Source organism: Lissotriton vulgaris, chromosome 4_1 (assembly GCF_964263255.1).
Source record: "Lissotriton vulgaris chromosome 4_1, aLisVul1.2, whole genome shotgun sequence".
In the NCBI taxonomy this organism is placed as follows: Eukaryota; Metazoa; Chordata; class Amphibia; order Caudata; family Salamandridae; genus Lissotriton; species Lissotriton vulgaris.
The window spans coordinates 2048506161-2048523619 of NC_141691.1; the positions used below are offsets into that span (position 1 = coordinate 2048506161).

Below are 17459 nucleotides of genomic sequence, written 5' to 3' on the forward strand. Positions count from 1 at the left end.
AAGGTGTGAGGAAAGACGAGATTCTTTCTTCTCTCAAACTTTGGACGAGTCAAGGTTGGCCTGAGTACAAAATATTGGATCACGAGTTGAAATCATATTGGTCTGTGAGCGAAGAATTGTCATTTTTTGGGGGGGAAATTTAATGCGTGGTGATAGTGGTTCCTCCTATTGAATTCAGGAGTAAGATAATAAATATTGCCCATGAAGGACACTGGGGTAGGAGTCTCACCAAGGCAAGGGTGAGAGAAAAATATTGGTGGCCTTATATGGATTGCATGACTGAGGAGGTTGTAAAAAATTGTGTGTTGTGTGCTTCCAGTGAGAAGTCGAGAGTTCCGAATTTTGCACCATTGTCTCCTGTGGAAATTCCTTAGATGGCTTGGACAAAGATTGGCTTGGATGTTGCAGGGCCGTTTGAGCTATTACCATCTTATGAACGTTTTGTAATTTTGTTAGTGGATTACACTTCCAAATGGGTGGTTACCAAGTGTGTGTCTAGCGTAAGCACAAAAAATGTAATTGACTTTCTTGAAGATTTATTTATTTATTTTATTTAGTCACTTGTAGAGCGCGAACAGCTACCCCCAACGGGGGTGTCCCGGCACTAATAGCGTGAGTGGTCCTAGAGGGTCAAACAGGAAGTTCCAACCAGCTAGATCTGGGAGAAAAAAAAGGTTTTAAGTTTCCTGCGAAAAGCAACCTCGGATGAAAGGAGTCTGAGTTATACTGGGAGGGCATTCCACAATCTGGAAGTGGCTACAGCAAATGCCCTACCGCCTGTACGAGATAGACGAAAACGTGGGCAGAACATCAGCCCAAGATGGTTGGATCTAAGATCCCTTGTAGCTAAAGATCGTCTGATTCGGAGCCTTAGGTATGCAGGACCACGACCATTGAGGGCTCTGAAAGCAAGGACCAAGGTCTTGAACTGGATACAGAATCTCACCGGTAGCCAATGGAGTTTGGCCAGAAGGGGTGAGATTGAATGTCGGTATGGGATATTGCAGATCAGCCGGGCCGCAGAATTCTGCACTAATTGCAGTTGATTAATGAGATATGCCGGGGCGTCAACATATAGACTCTTAGAATAGTCCAGATGAGATGTGATTAGAGCGTGTACTACTGCTCTGCGGGAATCAAGAGGTAAAAAAGGAATGATTTTTTTTATCATTCAGAGTTTTCCGAAGCAAGCAGATGACACCTTATTAATTTGTGACTTGCAAGACAGTGCTGTGTCAAATTGAAAACCCAGGTTGCGGGCGGCTAGCACCGGCACGGGGGGGATTGAGTTGAGATGGCCACCAGATATTGGAGGGGATGGGAGATTTTTGATTAAGAAATAGCACCTCAGTCTTGTCCGTATTCAATTTTTAATTGTTGATGGACATCCATGAGGCGATGTTAACCAGACAGTGGCAGAAGTCTGCCATGGAGCTGTCAGTGATCCCTAAAGGAAAACACAAGCTGAGTGTCGTCAGCATAAAAGATCACTCTTGACGCCCCATGCCTCGACTAACTCCGCCAAAGGCAAAGATGTTTTTGCCATGGAAGGCAATCCCAAATTTTTGGTAACTGATAATGGTGTGCAATTTGTTTCCCATGAGATGTGTAAATTTCTTAAAGATCGTAATATCATTCACCAAAAAACAGCCTTGTATTCCCTACAAGCCAATGGTTTAATTGAAAGGATGAACCGTGTTGTCAGGAGTTGTGCTCAACTTGCTTTGAAAACAAAGGTGTCGTTCAATAAGGTGTTAAGAGATTCCTGGTGGGTACATCGCACCACTCCTAATGCTGTTAGACAAAAATCACCATTTGAAGTTTTGAGAGGAAGGAAGGCGGTTTCTAAATTAAATCCTGTTTGGCTGCCTGTTGGTGTTGATTCTGGTATTTCCTTTGAGTCTAGGCGTGATAGAATTTGTGAGTATCAACAGAAATGCAAATAAAGTTATGACACTAAGATGTGTGAAGAAATAAAAATGGTATGTTGGTGACAGAGTTATGATAAAGAATCTTAGGCATACCCTTTAATGGAAAAGTTGCTATCTTGGCCCTTTTACCATTGTTACCATCAAAATAAAATGTTGTAAAAGTGAATTCTGGCTTTGTGTGGAGCATGTCAAGACTGGTGAGATTTGCAAATAAGACATGTTCCTCTCCCAGTTCAGATGTTCACTCTTCAGAAGTGAGTATAAATAATAAAGAAGATTCCTTCCCCAAGAGGAGCAAGAACCTACCTATTAGATTAAAAAACTGTTTTGACTTTGAGTTTTAGATTAGTTCCTACAGTTGCCTTACTGCATTGTGTATCTTATTTCATTCTTATTTTTACTTTTACTATTACATGGTTTTCTTTTTCTTATTGCTCTGTTGAAAGGGGGATGTGTTGTAATTTAGAGAATGTTCTTGTTGCCATGTGATATCAGAACATATTGATGTCATGGAATGCAGCGATGCGAGTTTCTATACAGATCTGTCATTCCAGATCGGTCTCTCCTGCTGTGCGTTGGTGCTGGAAACTCCTGCTTGAATAAACTACTTTATTCAGTTTTGTGAGAAGGACTACTCATTTTAACTCCTTCCAAACTGCATCAGGTGCAGTGGACAACCACCATTTTGTGTTGTGATTTATTGTTTGGAAGCTCCCACTCCGGCCTCACCTTTCAGTACAAAGTTGGGGCACCAATTTACAGCCTGCAAACATCTTGTGGCGAGCGACACCCCCACACCGTTCGGCCACCCTTCTCTGCCCCCAGTAAATACCTTCGTGCCAATTCTATGACCCTCTCTTCATTTGTTAGTCACTTTGAGGTCCTGCCTAGGTTTTCCGTGTTTAGCTGGGTGTTAAGATGTTTTGGGAAGACAACCTTCTTTTCATAGTGTCCCGCAAGATTCCAGTGTAAATTGAGTCAGGTGGTGAGCGGGCATGTTTTCACCATCTGTGGACAGCCTTATATTCGTCTGCTAGTCTTCCACTGCACTGCCCTCCTTGCCATGTCATTGCCCTGCTAAAAAGAATGAAAATGGAGGCAGGCTGCAGAAGCATAGCATATCTTCGTTTCTGGTTCGCAGCCAGCTCAGAAGGCTAAGCCATAGTTACCAGTTGCCCTTCCCGGAAGGAATAGAATAGTTCCAGGGAAGGCTGACAAAAGAGAAAGAAAGGTATGTAAGTTATGAAAGAGGGGAGTCCTCTCTGCGTTGGGAATAGAATGTCCCCTGCATAATGTACCATTGTGTCCCTTGCCCTGAGTGGTAGAATGCATCAGGGCTCGACAAATCTGAAAAATTGTACTAGTCCTGCAGGTCTAGTAACTTGGAAAATCCCCTCGACCCAAGTGCAACCTACTTGACCTCTGTCTCTGAAATCGGAGCAAAAGTGACAAGTTAAGAAGATTTAAAGGCATCTTTATTGCTTAGCCCCTTTGTGAGCAATAAAAATGCCTTTAAATCTTGTTATATTGTCACTTTTGCTCCGTTTTCCAAGACAGAGGACAAAAGTTAGTTTTTCTTCCTAGTCTCCAGAAAGGGCGAGTAGGACCTAAAAATAGCTCGTCCTCATCCATTCTGCCTCGCAAATGCGAGCGGGCGAGTGGATTTGTCGAGCCCTGTGCATGTATCTAATATCCTGATTTTTTAAATATTGGCCCAAGCCTCTCCCTCATCTAGTGAGGCCTAGACCTGTTCCTTGAAAAGAGTGAGGTTTTGAACTTGTCCAGTAACCTGGAGGGGCTCACCATGCTACGATTCCTTATTGTGCTGACAATGGACTCCTGTCACTGATTAACCACGTGGAGGTGTGAGAGAAAGCGTGGGGGTCTGTATTTGTGAGCATATGTAATTGAGTGAATATCAGTGAGTCCGAGTGAGAGAATGTGAGTGCAAGGGAGAAAGAGTGAGTGAGATTGGCGGACAGTGATTGAGTATAACCGAAAAAGAGTCTGAATGAGTGAGAGGAGTCCGAATTAGTAGAGAGTTAGCTTGAGCAGAAGTGTTGGTGAGTAAGAAAGTATGAGTTAGTGTGAATAAGTGAATGGGAGTGTGCATGAATGAGGGAGTCAATGTGAGAATACGAGTGTGTGGGTAAATGTAAGAGTGAGAATGTGTTATGCTTGTGAGTCTGCAGTGGGCTGTGGTATACTCCATGTAATCATTGTCTTCTAGAAGCTTCCAGGCAAAACGCAGGCATACTGGAGCCAATCACTAGCATGACTGGCACACAAACTAAAGGTAGTTTTTGGTATATAGGGACCCTCATGGCAAAATGCTACTACTGCCTACTGGCATTATAACCAGTCTATGTGATAATTGTGCTTTAAAATAGTCAGTTTTGTACAATTTTCTTTCAAATGTCTATGGAGGTTGGTGGGAGAAAAATCCCCTTTGCTCTTCCCTCTCACCCACCCCCGTCTAGATATGGCCCAGTTCACGTGCTTCGCTCATGCGCCACAATTTAGTGCAAATATTACACACCACCACTTTCAAGGATGATCAGCTGCCACTGAGGGGAAGAGAAGATAAACAGTGTCTTGATGTTTGTGCAAGTTACACTGATAGACTGGGACATTACGCTTAAGGTTTTGTAAAATAATTATGGGTCATTTTTATAACGCACATTATTCTGATTAAATAAAACATATAAACAAGTTTTAGCCATGTTTCATTATTGTGAATGCACGAAAAATTGTTGGAATAAACCCTTCACCTTTGAAAGATAGTTCCTTGCAAAATATCCTAAATCAAAGTGTTAACAAGGAAGAATTTATAATAATAAATATGTCTTTAAAAATTACTAATTACTTGTTTTTTTTCAAATATTTTGTAGTGAAGAAGGTCCACGCAGGTCCAGGTAACAAGTAGTATAAAATGTAGATATGCTCTGAAGGGGAGCCCCACCGGGAGCGGCCTGTCCGCTGCTCAGCCCATGCCTAACTGTCACTTCAGCTCTGTGTCCCAAAATTCCGAGGCATCATCAGACTCCAACATTCTAATGAGTCAGAGCACAGGCACTGGCTGAGCAGGGGTGGTAAAATACCTTACAGTATATATGCAGGATACTACATATATCCCTTTTCCTTCCAACAGAAGAACAAATACAAAATAAGATAAAAGATAACGAGAGTGAACAAAGGACAGCTAGCAAGGAAAGATTAACGGAGCGACAGAGAGGATAACAAGGAAAAGAGTAAAAAAGCAGAGCTAGGAAAAAGATGGAAGAAGACAAGGAGGTAAAGGTAAGACGTAAGTAAGAAAATGGAAAATCCATCCTCAATAACAACGAAGTATAAAGCAGGAGACGGAGAGAGCAGATGTGCCAAAGACAACCCCCAAACATACGCACTGGCTAGGCAGGCAAGAGAGGAAGGAAGATTAAGGCATGATGCAAACCGGGTAGCAGTCTACACACGGACACAAAGACGAAGAAATAACGGATCTCCTCCTGAACAGGGAAGAGAAAGAATGAAAATTCGCAAAAGGGAAGGCTGGAGGCAAAGGTCGACAACAAGTAAAGTGAGTGCAGAAACCAAGGATGAAAATAGGGATGACATCACGAGGAAAGCTGGACCTAAATGAAACCGAGAAGAGGCAAAGTCGAATACATGCAGTATAACTAATACTCCCCCCCCCATTTTCAATAAAACGATACCAATCCGATAAAAGTGTAATATTGCGTTCTACAAAACAGCAAAATACTGAATGTAAAAAAAGAAAATAACATCCAATGGGACTAAGACCCATGACCCGTCCTCTACTCCTATGCAAGAGTGTGAGGAGCACTGTAAATGGGACTGTAATCCATAGTGTGAAAGCTCGTGAAAGGACAACCCCCGCGTAGAGGTCAAATGCAGAGCAGAGAAGAAATGGGTCTAAAACCCATAAGACGCACCCTGTGTGAGGGTAGCAATGTAAGCGTAGATGGGACTGTAACCCATAGAACGCCCTGTGTGAGGGTGACAATGTAAATGGGATTGTGACCCATAAGACTATGCCCTGTGTAAGGGTACTAGTGTAAAAGTGAATGTGACGGTGACCCATGCTACGGAGCCCTGTGTAAGGGTAAAAACCATATGTGACCTATGTAAGCAAGAATATGTGGGCAAATGGGGCTTGTACCCATTCCCGGACAAGATTATATGGGCAAATGGGTATAGAACCAGATCCATCCTTATGTTGGAAAACATCAAGTGAAATGTAATAGGGCCGCATTGCACAATCCTTAATAAAGTGTGTGGGTAGCTCTGAAGCTATGTAATTCTAAATAAGTATGGCACGTTGAGAAAAAAGTCACTGAATACGAAAACATTTGTGCCAAATGTCATTAGCATAAGAAAAATGAAGCGTATATCCCCAAATGCTTTTTGTATAAGTCGCAAATACGAAGTATAGAAAACTTTACTGACATCCCAGCCCAGCACACAATGGGCTCGCACTATGAAAAAATATTGGATATGCAGAATGTCAAAGTTTAGGGTGTGCTCGTCACCGGAAGCAGGCGGACACGCAAAGCAGCAACTTAAAATTCTCTGTGCACTTCTAAAGCAGATGTTGCTAATCGCAGAGAACTGTCCAATGTCAAAATAAAATCTATAGACAGGTACTGGTACATGACCCACTGGTTCCTTTACTCCGAAAAGATGTGCAGAACAGCAGCGAACAGGTAAATATCTGCTCTGTTCGTGATTTGAAGAAAGTGATCCTGAGCTGTATTGTGAATTCCAGACATTCCGTGGCTGTGCACTTTAAATGGCGGCACGTAGTAACGCAAGCACCAGATGGCTGCAGGCACGCTGCTGCGCTAAACAGAATCACTAATCAGTAGTCGTGTGTGAAATAGCTGACGTTATAGAAGATCTTCGAGGAGACTAACGCGGCTACCAGTTTGAGCTAAAATGAGTGTGCAACAGAATAAACTGTCAAAAAAGGTTTTAACGGGCCAGTTGAAGTGTAATAAAAGTGCCTGCGAAACTTGCCACTGGTTTAGGGTCACATAGTGCGGCACTCTTCAGCTAGTGGCAAAGAAACCACAGAACACGTGGAAAAGTAACAAGCATTGGAAATGCAATAGGTCTCGCATTAGAAAAGTTGGAGCTATTGGTCTTGTAAATGACAATTATTTAATTTATGTGTTGGTTTTTAAAATAGCTAAATTGATAGCTTTGTCATTTACAATGCTAATAGTTATAACTTTTGCGAATGTGACACCTATAGCATTTGTTACTGGTATTAAGCATACTTTGCCCTGGCTTAGGCAGAGCTTCACATGACAAAAAAATAAAAGGCCTTTTAGTGCGTCCCAGGCATATCATTTTTTTAAATAGTTTCAATACATCTACATGATTCACAGGCAGCGTGTTCCCAGTTGGCAGAAAGGTATATTTTTACTGTGCCAGCTTTGTTGTGGCTGGCCCGGTCCTTCACTCCCAAGCCTGGCAAGAAAATGGCGAAGGACGTGGTGGGGAGTGGGGGTGGTAGGACAGGGGGTGAGGGAGGGGGGAGGGAGAGGGGGGCAAGTGTGCTACGGGAGAGAGCGAGAGATATGACCATAATGAGAGGGAACATGAAGGGACAGAAAGCGGGAGATATAAGGGGAGGTAGAGCGAGATGAAATGGCAGCTACAAAGGGAGGAAAAAATATAAAATTAAATAGGGACAAAATAGATGGGTAGAAAGGGAGCGAGGTGAGCAGACAGCAACAGAGAGAAATAGAGAAGTTAGCATCGAGAGTGAGGGAGCTATCGAGAGAGAGCGAGAGAGAGAGAGAGAGAGAAAGTGAGAGAAAAGATAGGGAGAGGGATGACCATTGTGCAGAAAAGAGATGGAAATATAAGGATCAGAGACCCAGAGAGAACAAGAATAAGACCAAAAGAGACAAGACGGAGGGAAGGCAGAGAAGGGGAGGGGGGAGGAGAAATGCGACACTTGTTACCGGGTGTGACTGCGGGAGAAGGCAGCATGTAGCTTACGCAGAAAAAGAAATCACGGATGGTTCATGGCGCAGAGAAGGCAGACACTTTGGGGGCACTGACAGACGCCTGGCGTTTCCCCAAGGTGCTTGTGGTGGGGACGAGGGGTCGAGAGGAAGAGAAAGATCCGAGCGCTAAAGGAGCGAGAGAGCTCGGGTGATGCTAGACACTACTTGGGAAAAGGGCTGTTGGAAATGGAAACGTCAGACACTCACCACCAACCCGGAACAAGAGAATACAGGTAAGCTGCGCGCGCCGACACACACACTGCGCATGTGCGGCAAAGTGCTTTCACGCTCAGTGCGCATGTGCATGTGTTGTTAGACGAAGAGCGTCGATTTGTTTTACGAAAGGATGGCTACTACAGGACATTAAAACTGAGAGCACGAACTGGCGCGTGCGCCTAATAGTATCACTTACATTTTGATGAAAAAGGACAGGAAGCCGTATAAAGAAATAGTGAACCTGGTGTAGCCAATAGAATAAAGATTACGGGTAAGTAATCAGTAGAGCTGGGCAAGACGAAAATTCACGGGAAGAGCCAGAGCCGACCCAGGGGGTTTGGCATGGCTCTAAGAGCCAAAACACAAGCCGAGCCAACAAAAGAATTGTCATTTGAATCCAAATATGGCTACCAAACTCTGGGGGTAAGGCCAGATTCTGTGCTTGCAGTACAGTCCAGGCCGAATTCCATAGTAAAATGTACATCATGAATATTTGTATTGTAAAGCGCTCCTAATACCCTTAGGCAATGCGCGCTAAGTAAAACTGCACAAGTACAATTTATAATATGTAATAATATCTTGTATATATTTCAAATCTGTTCATTTTGAGTACCACAACGTAGTGGTGTACTGTACTAACTATCAAAGCCGTGAGTCATGCATTTTACGGCTTCCGAAAACAGTTTGAAGACACAGCTCTACATCCAGAGATGAAATTAGCAAAACTGCAACAAAAACAAGCAAGACAAGACGGAGGGAAGGCAGATAAGGGGAGGGGGGAGGAGAAATGCGACACAAACAAGACGGAGGGAAGGCAGATAAGGGGAGGGGGGAGGAGAAATGCGACACGGCGGGCAGGGGAGGGGGCGGAGCGGGGAGAGGGTGTGAAAGCAGCAGGGGCCTGGAGTGCGGCTGAGGGAACTGATGTGCACGCGCTTTTAAGCTCAATGCGCATGCGCATTGAGCTTAAAAGTCACGGGCACTGCAAGGAATCGCCACGATTCCTTGCAAGTTAGTTAAAGAGTGGTTAAGCCCCCATAGTCTCGCAAGCTCGATGCACATGCGCATCGACAGGCGAGACCTAAAAATATGTCCAGTGACAGAAGCGCACACTCTGAAGTGTGAATAGTGTCAAAGTTTGATTAACTGGATAAAGGAAGTCCGTCACAAAAAAGCTTAGATGACAGGAACACTTACAGTAAGCATGGCACGAAACTCACCAGCACTGTTCCCTCAGCAAAGCGTGAGGATGTAATGATGTGCCGAACCTTGCGCTGTTGATGACATCCATAACAGTAGGAGGCAGTAGCTGTGGAGAACTTCAGAGGCCGGTTTACAGTAAACAGCAAACGCTGTGATGTAGACATGAAATTACTTAAGCAGGGTCACATGGCGTTGAAGCTTGAGATGAAGTCGCATACTATCCAGCACAAAAAAGGTGGGCTGATAGTAGCCAACAGCTAAGGAAAGTTGAAGAAACACTGACAAAAACACCAGTGCAACCCCACACGTAAATCACCAGAATGTGCCCAAGGTCACACAGCATAGGCAGGAGAATGACTCCAGTACATGCCGCTTGTAGTGGTAAAAATCAGGGTTGTTGAGTGTGTGCCAAAGAGTGCACCAGCGTGATAGAGATTAATGCTCTGCCATTAAAGTAGATGTGCAAAAAGGCACAATCAGTAGATGTTTCACCATAGTCCAAAAAATGTAACATAAGCTAGATGAGCACAGCACGCCTGGGCTAGGGCTGGCCGATGGTTTTGACCACTGGTAGGGCTGAAAAGCGTAGTGCTTTGTGCTTACTTGTTTCATGATGTCTTGTTTTCTTTTCTGTGAGGTTTTTCTTCCTTGTATCCGTCTTGGTTGTCTTGTGAGGAACTTACATGTTTCTTGTTCGCCGTTACTCCTTTCTTGTGGATACCTCCTCTTGTGAAAATTGTGGTAGTAGCCATTTTAGTTTCTGTAAATTTTGCCATCACCAGGTCCACTTGTACGTCAGGTAACTGAGATCTGCTTGTAGCTGTAGGTTCGTCGCCAGAATGTGTAGTGAAGAAGGTCCACGCAGGAAGTAACAATTCAGTAAGATTTATTCAAGCAGGTAACAAGTAGTATTACATGTAGTTATGTTCTGTAGGAGAGACCCACCAGGAGCAGCCTGTCTGCTGCTCAACCCAAACCTAACTGTCAATCAATCAATCAATAAATCAACACACTTGTAGAGCGCCCTACTCACCTGTGAGGGTCTCCAGGCGCTGGGGGTGGGGGGGGGGGAGTGCCGCTACTGCGTTTCCTGAATGTGAGGTGGTCCTGGGTCGTAGGTGGGCAGGGAGGGAGTTCCACGTCTTTGCCGCCAGGTAGGAGAATCATCTTCTGGCGGTGGTTCTTAGGATCCGTGGGACGGTGGCGAGGGCAAGGCTGGCAAAGCGGAGTTTGCGTATTAGAGTGTAGAACGTGAGACGGTTGTTGAGGTATTTGGGACCTATGTTGTGGAGCACTTTGTGTGCGTGGGTGAGGAGCCTGAACGTGATCCTTTTGTTGACGGGAAGCCAGTGCAGGTCTCTAAGGTGGGCTGATATGTGGCTGTGGATGTCGAGGATAAGTCGTGCGGATGCGTTCTGTATGTGTTGGAGTCTTTTCTGAAGTTTGACTGTGGTTCCTGGGTATAGGGCGTTCCCGTAGTCTAGTCGGCTGGTGACGAGGGCCTGGGTGACCGTCTTTCTAGTTCCGGTAGGGATCCAAAGGAAGATCTTACGGAGCATACGCAGGGTGTTGAAGCATGAAGATGAGATGGGGTTGACTTGCTTGGTCATCGTGAGAGAGGAGTCAAGGATGAATCCCAGGTTGCGTGCATGGTCAGCGGGTGTCGGTGCGGTGCCCAGTTCTGTGGGCCACCAGGAGTCTTCCCAGGCGGATGGGGATGGTCCGAGGATGAGGACCTCCGTCTTGTCTGAGTTCAGTTTCAAACTCCTGAGTTTCATCCATTCAGCGACGTTTTTTATTCCTTCCTGGAGGTTGAGCTTGGCGGCAGCTGGGTCTTTGGTGAGGGAGAGTATCAGCTGGGTGTCGTCGGTGTATGAGATGATGTTGAGGTTGTGTTTGCGTGCGATGGTGGCGAAGGGGCTCATGTAGATATTGAAGAGGGTTGGGCTGAGCGATGAGCCTTGGGGTAAGCCACGGATGATCTCGGTGGCCGCGGAGCGGAAGGGAGGGAGGCGGACTCTATGGGTTCTGTCCAAGAGGAACAAGGTGATCCAGTCCAGGGCTTTACCTTGGATCCCGGCGTTGTGGAGAATGGTTATTAGGGTGCGATGGCAGACTATATCAAAGGTGGGTGAGAGGTCTAGGAGGATTAGGGCGGTGGTTTCCCCGTTGTCGAGTATGTTCCTGATGTCGTCGGTGGCTGCAATGAGGGCGGTCTAGGTGCTGTGGTTGGCTCGAAATCCGGACTGGGATGGGTCGAGGGATCCATTGGCCTCGAGGAATGCGGTGAGCTGTTTACTGACTATCTTCTCGATCACTTTCGCCCAAAAGGAAAGAAGAGAGATGGGGCAGACGTTGTTGAGGTCTTTAGGGTCTGCTGTGGGTTTCTTCAGTAGGGCATTGATCTCTGCGTGCTTTCAGCTCTCTGGGAAGGTGGCAGACGCGAGGGAGTTGTTTATGATGTTCAGTAGGTGAGGAGCGATGATGGTGTCGGCTTTGTTGAAGATGTGGTGAGGGCATGGGTCGGAGTAGATGGTGTTCATGGCGTGGGCGGTGTCTTCGGTGCTGATGGGAGTCCAAGCGCTGAGGGTGGTTGTAGGGGGCGTTGGTTCGGTGGCTGGGGGTGGAGTCTGGGCGCCGAAGCTGTTGTGGATATCGGGGATCTTGCGGTGAAAGAACGTGGCGAGGGAGTTGCAGAGGTTTTGCGACGGTGTGATGTCGTTGCTGTTGGCGTTGGGATTGGAGAGATCTTTTACGATGCTGAAGAGTTCCTTGCTGTTGTGTGTGTTGTTGTCCAGCTGTTCTTTGAACGATGTATTTTTGGTGGTGCGGATCTGCTGGTGGTGTTTGAGGGTGGCGTTCTTGAGGGCTGTCATGTTTTCTGTCTGTTCGCGGCACCAGGTTTTCTCGAGGGTTCGGCAGGATTTCTTCGATTCTTTGAGGTCGTCGGTGAACCAACAACGGCCCCCAATACACAAGGGATGCCTGGTTTCACCATGGGATGCCCAGGAGTGGACACCTCACAAGTAAAAGCCAGTAGGGGTTCCCTTGTGGTAGGAGTACAAGGGCCGGGATGCTTACGGGTTACTGTTCGCGCTATACAAATACAACACATTTACATTTCCTGTTGCCTGGCTTGCCTGGAGGGTTCTTCAGTGTTGCAAGGGAGTCGGCGCATTTGACGATCCACTGTGTGAGGTTGTGGGCTGCGTCGTTGGTGTCAGTGATGTGGTTAGCTGGTCTGCGGTGACTTTGCTCCAGCATCTACGGGAGATCTGTTGCGGGCGGTGGTGGGATGTGGTCTTAAAGGTGAAGTGAATGCAGCTGAAGTCTGTCCAGTGTAGGCAGAGAAGATGGGGTCGAGTGTGTGGCCGGCGTAGTGGGTGGGGGTGTTGACCAGATGCTTGAGTCTGAGGTTGTCGAGCCGGGTGGTGGTGGTGGTGGTGGTGTTGTCATTGTTGTTCTCCAGGTGGAAGTTCAGGTCCCCTAGGAGGATGTAGTCTGATGAGGCGAGGGCATGTGGACTGATGAAGTCGGCGATGGCTTCACTGAATTGTGTGCGTGGACCCGGGGGTCTGTAGACGAGGGTTCCTCTGAGGGTGGTTTTGGGGTCGGTGTGGATCTGGAAGTGTAGGTGTTCGGCGGTGGTGAGGGCATCTTCGGAGTTGGTTGTGACGTCAGTTATGTTCCTGTAAATAATGGCGATTCCTCCTCCAGTTTGGTTGACGCGGTCCTTTTGGGTGATCTTGTAGCCGTCCGGGATGGCTTTGGCGATGTCGGGGGCTGAGGAGGCGTTCATCCAGGTTTCTGTGAGGAAGGCGACGTCTGGTGCTGTTGTATCGAGGAGGTCCCAGAGTTCGACGGCTTGCTTGTGGACGGAGCGGGTGTTGAGCAGGATGCACTTGAGTTGGTTGTTGTTGTTGCCTGGTCTGGGTGGTTGGACGTTTGTTCGGGGGCAGGTGAATTTGCAGGTTTGGCAGGAGAAGGGTCCGTGGGTGCCTTCGGAGTGGCTCGGTAGCAGGCGGCCGGTCGGCCGGTGTTGAGTGCGCGAAGGGTGGTGTCATATCTCAGTCGGGTTTCTTGGTTTTGGCGGGGGCCAGGGGTTCTTGCGCTGTGCGCGGTTCAGGCGCGGAAGGGCGCAGACGGGCTTGCCTTTGGCGCACCAACGGCGTGCCCGGTGCGCGGCCTCCATAAGAAGGGCTATGGGAGGGAGGAGCAGCTGGGAGGCTGGAGCGGGGCGACGAATGGGGCACCTGGGGGCGGGCCGCAGGGAGGCAGCGGCCGGAAGCTCGAGGGGTGGAGCGGGTGGGGCAGGGCGGGAGGGCACGGGCACTAGGGGTGACGAGAAGAATGAGGAGAACAGTAGAAAAAAAGTGAAAGAAGGGAAGTCAGAACAGGGGCACCGAAAATGAAAAAGAAGGCAAGAACAGACCGAGGCAGAGGACTGCAACAAAACAGGCTACACAGCGGGACAGCGGCGGCACAGGAGGACCGTGTAGCGGCTGAGGGGGCGACTTACCTGGTGACAGGGTCAAAGGTCGCTCCCTTTACCACCGTGCGGCCTCCATAAGAAGGGCTATGGGAGGGAGGAGCAGCTGGGAGGCGGGAGCGGGGCGGCGAATGGGGCACCTGGGGGCGGGCCGCAAGGAGGCAGCGGCGGGAAGCGCGAGGGGTGGAGTGAGTGGGGGCAGGGGGGGAGGGCACGGGCACTCCGGGTGACGAGAAGAATGAGGAGAACAGTAGAAAAAAAAGTGAAAGGAGGTAAGTCAGAACAGGGGCACAGAAAATGGAAAAGAAGGCAAGAACAGTCCGAGGCAGAGGACTGCAACGAAACAGGCTACACAGCAGGACAGCGGCGGCACAGGGGGGCGATGTTGCGGCTGAGGGGGTGACCTACCTGGAGACAGGGTCAACGGTCACTTCAGCTCTCAGTGTCCTAACATTCTGAGGCATCATTAGACTCCAACATTCTAATGAGTCAGAGAACACAGGCACTGGCTGAGCATGGGTGGTAAAATACCTTACAGTATATATGCAGGATACTACATATTTGTTTCCACGCCCTGAGATGTATCAATACATTTCTTGTTGTTGTACACACTAGGATAACTACTAAATCATGGCAGTTTGTGATCAAACTCATTTAGGTTCCCATTGCTATTCTCTGTTTTGTGGCAGTATCGCCTCTACAGAAGAAAGCACGTTTTTTCATGTAATATAAAGAGACCACAAACAATGTTCAAATGCATATGATGCCAGAGCCCTAATAAAGGTGGTATCTAAAACGGACATTTGCCTATATTCTATTTCTCATGCAGTTGTGGAACTGCAGCAATGGCAATTATTGTGACATTATCTGTGTTAAAGAGTTTTTAACACTTCCAGGGAAGGTTTGGGGTCAAAGGCAGTATGATATTACTTCTGCTACCCATGGCATTTTAGTGAATAGATATCCGTGCTAATGTGTCCACTTCGGAAAAGAATGTCTTAATGGGAAAGTAGAAGAAGGAAAATTAGCTCTGAAATTGCACAGGCTTTCCCTTTTGTGCAAATAGCACACAGAATGCCCACTTAACTTGGCTGTTGCTCTGCCAGACAGATCTTTGGAGCCTTCTGCAGTTTCACAAAGCGGCAAATGTTTGAAAATCTGAATTAGGTAGTATGTGAGCAGGGAAAATGGATGTACTTTCAAATGTGTTGTAGAATCGTTTTGTGACTCTGCTCAATGTGAACTAGTATGCCAGCACTAGAAATACGACCCTTTATGATCTTGCATTCATGCTGGTAGTTCATTCCCCTCAAGAGCTACATACTTTACTTAAAAAGGTGTTTATTCTTCTCGACTAAATGCATGCAACTTTACGCATGCATGAAAATGGGAGAGTGGCAAAATGACCCCTCACGTGCGCACCACCAACAGGCCCACTGTTTGGTACTCACCAGTTGTGCCCACTTTTGTCATCATTGGTGGTCATTTTGCCGGAAAATAAAGAGAAGTGTCCAAGAAAAAGAAAAAGGCGCAGTGCAGTGAAGTGAAGCAGGCCACACCTCACGTTGGCCTGTTCATTTTGCCACTCTCACATTTTCTTCATAGCACTGAAAGTGTGAATGATTGGGTTTTAGAGTTAAAAGGAGAAACTTAACCCTTTCCTGTTTTGGAGACTGTCTATTATAAAGATTTTTGTTGTGTTGAAGTAGAGGTGCTAAACGTGTTGCGGCTACCTATAGCAGTTGTTTGAATGCTATAAGAGATAGCATATCGCACACAGTTTAGAAAGCAGTGAAGAGGTATGCACCGTAGAGACCAGGTCCTGTTGTAAAGATTGGTCTTGATACCACCCAGGTGTACGACGACTTACTCCAAAGTGTGGCATCTTCTTGCCCCAGAAATCACTATTCCTCTAAAATCCATCATGGCTGAAATAGCAGAGCAGCAAGAGCTAGCTTAACCAACTAAGTGTGGCTCATTTCCATTAATACCCCTTCTGCAAATTCTTCTTCTAAGCCTGCCATCTGGCAGGATGAGGGGGTGGGCATGGCTGGCATTCTATTAAGCAATCAATCAAGTGACTTGTAAAGCACGACTACTCGCCCTTAAGGGTCTCAAGGTGCAGGGGAAGGGGAACCGCTGATCCGTTTAAGGCACTCTGGTTCAGCCTAGGCTGTCCACCTTTGAAACCCATGCTTTATGGCCCATCCCCTCCTGCTCGGGCATTCGTTTGCTGCTGCAGGACTCCCTCCATCAGAGCACCTCTGCTCAGCCAAGGAACTTAAATCCTAATCAAGGAAAACTGGCTAATCCGGTTAGAGCCGACCAATCAGTGAAGACTGCAGGAAGGCTGGATTTTGGCTCACATAAAACATCTTATAATTTTGTTTCTGTACAAGTATAGATATATTCAACAGTAGCAATCTTTTGAATTTATCAATTTCATTCTGTTAAGTCTTTGAATTATATTGTGTTCCCTTCCTTACAATAATTATGCGTGCATAAAATGTTGCGATTTAAGCTGATGGTCCTAGTGTCTGTAATGAGGAAAAAAGTGAAATGGGTAGACTTCGCTCACCAGGGTTTATTAAACATCTTTTATAAGGATTGTGCTTACAGTTACATGACCCCCACCAATGGGGCAACTAGGGGAGACTCTGTGGATAGCTAATATGTAACAATAAGGTAGATTATCTTTTTTTAAGTGCCCATACCAACAAAGTCTAGTTTGGACACAATTTACTTTTGAAAGCTGTGCTGCACAGCAAGGCTGCTTTTAAAATGACCTCCGGCACTCTGCAGTGCACACATGCCGGCGCAACAAAGGTTGCTGGCCTCTAAACTTCCATGCCTTATTATATGTCACAGTTTTACTAGCTGCACTTGAAGCGCTGCGTCCCTCGTCCTTGAATCATGTGCTTCAAAAATCTAGCACTGCAAATGAATCGGCCAGGAAACCTTCAGCCTGCGGCAAGTAAAGAAAGCACATATGAGCAGAGGTGGTCACAACTGCGCACAAGATACCCTCCAGCAGTAAGAGACTCCTTAAAGAAAATGGTGCTTACAGACTAAAGAAGAGGTACTGTGTAACAACCGAAGTAAAGGGCCAGTCCTCATTGGCGGTTACAAATGACGACAAGGCAGTACTAAGGAGGGACTAACGAACCTATTAATAAATCAGAAGCCAGCATTTACGAAGGACAATGACACAAGCCAATGACCAATATGGGTGGAGAGTGGGTGGGGCTTCAAGTACATTCTCCAATACAGCATGGCTTGAAGAGCAGCGCACCTGCTGCCCAGGCTCGACCTACAAATGGGGGTGAACAGGGCAAATGATGACTTTCTAACACAAGTTTTGTATCAATTGTCGTGTAATGTTGATTTGATGTGGGCACATAATAAATTTTAATTCATCTATTCCATGACGCTGTTGTTCCTCAGTTGATAGTTAATTATTGTGATCACAATTTACAGTCATCATTATTTATTGAGTTTTGTCACAACAAATTGAAATGTGTTTTTTTTTTTTTTTTAGTAGACTCACTATTGGCCGTCACATGTTCTAAAACAATTTGTAGT

At 46.5% G+C, this 17459-nt stretch overlaps 1 protein-coding gene across 2 annotated transcripts in view; it reads left to right on the top strand.

Moving 5' to 3' along the window:
- The window catches only part of MROH1 (maestro heat like repeat family member 1), a 2204128-nt gene that overhangs the window by 188093 nt on the left and 1998576 nt on the right, over positions 1-17459 (top strand). The window lies entirely within an intron of this gene.